This window comes from Camarhynchus parvulus, chromosome 5 (genome assembly GCF_901933205.1).
Source record: "Camarhynchus parvulus chromosome 5, STF_HiC, whole genome shotgun sequence".
Lineage (NCBI taxonomy): Eukaryota > Metazoa > Chordata > Aves > Passeriformes > Thraupidae > Camarhynchus > Camarhynchus parvulus.
Window position 1 is genome coordinate 26349099 of NC_044575.1, and position 3194 is coordinate 26352292.

Sequence of the window (3194 nt, forward strand, 5' to 3'; positions counted from 1 at the left end):
ACCTGAATATAATCAAAGACAATGGAAACACAGGTTTCTCTATTTTTTTTCCTCTAACAAATGCCATGCAATTCAGAAACACCCTGAAAACTCCTGTGAAGGAACAAATTAACAACATAAAAACTGTTAAAGGAAAAGGAATCTACTTGGATGCATTACAAGGAAAAACTTGTGGTTTTAATCATGTGGATACTAGAGAAAACATTGCATAACAACTTATGTGTTGCTGTTGTTTTATTTTGCAAACAAATAAATCTGCCCCCCACTGATTTTGTCCTCTGCTTAGTATAAAACAAATAATGAAATATAGGGACCACAGATAGAAAAATAGATTCTGGTCCAGCTATTATAACAGCTATCAGCATTTCAACCCTATTTAATATTATGACTGAGGTTTCCTAGATTATGAGAATAGCTTTAAAGTTTTAAGTTTGGATTGGTCTTTTATGTTTTGCCTTCCTGTTCTAGAGTCCTTTTTCATCAGTAGTTCATTTGCAACCATAAGAGAGACAGCCTTCCTTTCCAAAGGAAAGATGAAGCTTCTACTTTCAGGTGACTCCTCATGTTGAATCTTCCATGGAAGACATCAAGATGTGCAATAAAATCTCCAGAACTGGTATCACTACTGTCCTCTTGGCCATGCTGCTGCTTTAGATAATCAAAAGGGACAATATCCTTGCCAACTGTTGACAAGCCTAGATGTGCACAGCTCCAAATGGAAGTTTCTAGCAGACTCATAAATGCATCAGACACAGAAGCAATTTTATTCCAGAGACACGTCTCTCTTCTCCCTGCTGCTCAATCCCTGTCTAGCAGCTCGCCATGAAAGGTACACAGTGCTCAAATCCTACCATTACTCATCCCACAGGGGACAGAGTTCAAATAAAAGTCACATCTTTTCCACAAGCAAAAGCAATCTGGACTTTCCTGTCAAAGCTAACTCTGCCACAATAAACAAGGATAAGTCCTAACAGGAAACCCAACACCTCCACCAAGCAGCAGGGGAACCACAAGATAATGAGAGACACAATACACCCCAGAAGAACATCTAATGGTGGTGTAGGTGCATGGCAACCTATATTATCCTTGTCAGGAGAAACAAAAATTGGGCATGTTAATGCCTAATTAACAATAGAAAAATTATTGTCCTGCCTCCTTAGATTCAAATTTTCTTTTAAGAAAAATACATTTGGGCTTTGGGCCAAGCTGTGATCCCTCCTTCTGCATCAGAAAGTGGTTACATGAGCACATGAGCACTTTTTCTTTTTCCACCTGTACTCTCAATTAGCCACTGGCTAATACTATCCTGCTAGGTGTCACCTTATATCCTAACCCTTCATGATATCTGATCAAACCAACACCTGAAGCCTTGGCTTTCTATGAATAAACCAAACTTTCAGATCAGTTTAAAGCTTTAGCCCGTTGGCAAGAAAAAGCTGGAAATCCAATCCCAAAGGTTCAAAAACTAGAAGGCAAACCTCCCCCCTCCCCCAGATGAATTTATAAATACCCAGTCATTAAAATGCCTGTCATAGCAGTGGGACCCTCAATTAATGTTTCTTTTTTAAACATCAAGTTTAATAATGTTCTTGTAGTTCTTGTGTTCTTGTTGATAAGCTACAAGGGAGTACAGAGACAGGGAAAATATGACTGCTCACATTGGAATCTAGCCAGGATACATCCAAAAAACAGCTGTGCCTACTGCATTAAAGCAGATACTGTGTAAACACATCTGGATTAATTTTAACCCCATACAGACTTAATAGATGAGCTCCTGAGATGCTGAAATAAAAACAAGAACTGAGCAGACTTTTACCACAACTAAGCAACACGAAACATGACTTAAATTTCTTTTATTTAAAAAAGAGAAAGAATAATCTGCTCATACTTCCTGGTTCCAGCAGCGATGTGACAAAATCAGAAGCTGTTAGTGTAGGATTTGAGCTGTTGGAGTAGGATTGAGGCCACTGCTTACCTAGAAAAATGCAATGCAAATATGAAGTAAACCTTTGCCCTGTGGTTTCACAGAAAGTTTTGCATATGTACCTTTCCTCTGGGAGAAAGGACACGATCCTTGTGTTGAAATTGTTTTCACCACTTACCCTTTAGTGAAAACAAGATAATCCACGATTCAAGACCACTCTCATCTCTTGGTAAAACACTGCTGGGTCACTGTGGAACGATCACAGCAGGACCATAGGCATTTGCCTCCTGCCACTAGGTCTATCCAGTGGCTAGCTGGGCATCTGGGTGTCCCAGACGAGGTCAAGAAGAAACGGTTGAGATGAATGCATAGTGAATGGATACTGCTGAGCAAGAGATCCCTTCTAGCCTGATCACTGCAGTGCTTTTGGCAAGGAGCAACTTCCCAGGAGCATTGGGATTTCAATAGTTACAAGGCCAGAGGTCAGCAGTAAGGCTTCTGCTTTCTCTTTTGTTACACTTTTCATGGGAATAAACTACCAGGATTCCTTATTGCTAGAGGCTGTGTCCAAAGACTGTCTAAAGGTCTGCATGCTTTCCTTGACAGGACTCCAGTCCAACTAGTTATGGCTAACACTTACGGCACTGTAGTACTTAGCTGGTCACCAGATGCCCACCACGGTGCTCTATCACTCCTCATCCTCAACACAACAGAGAGAGAAAAACCGGTGGAAAAACTTGTCAAACATGATAAATACAGGAAGATTACTCACTCGTTGCTGTCATGGGCAAAACAGACTTGACTTCAGAGAAATTAGTTACTGAGAAATAAAACCAAAGCACTCTGCTTCTTCCTCAGGGGGTATTTAACACCTAACTCTTCTATCTCCTGTCGTCTCCTGCTGAGAAGCAGCCAAAAATTCAGGCAAGACTCACAAAACCTCCAGAAGAGAAGCTTGGGCATTCATGCAAGGAGGAGAGAGAATCTGTATCTGTTTGGTTTCAGAATTTGAACCTCCCAGGAGACAGCTGTGATCAGGAAACCATGGAATAGTCACATTACAAACTGGTGTTTTTGGTTGCTCACTTTGCCATTTAGCCAAAGAGCAAGGATCTAGGGTGTTGTGATTATGGCTGGGTCACATTGTTTAAAAAATGGGATGTGTACCTTGCTTTGCTTTCAGAATAATGTCCAGTTTCTTAGATAAGAGCAATGGCCTAATCAAGGGAAAGGGACAACCATTACATTTAGCCTACTACTTGCATTTTAC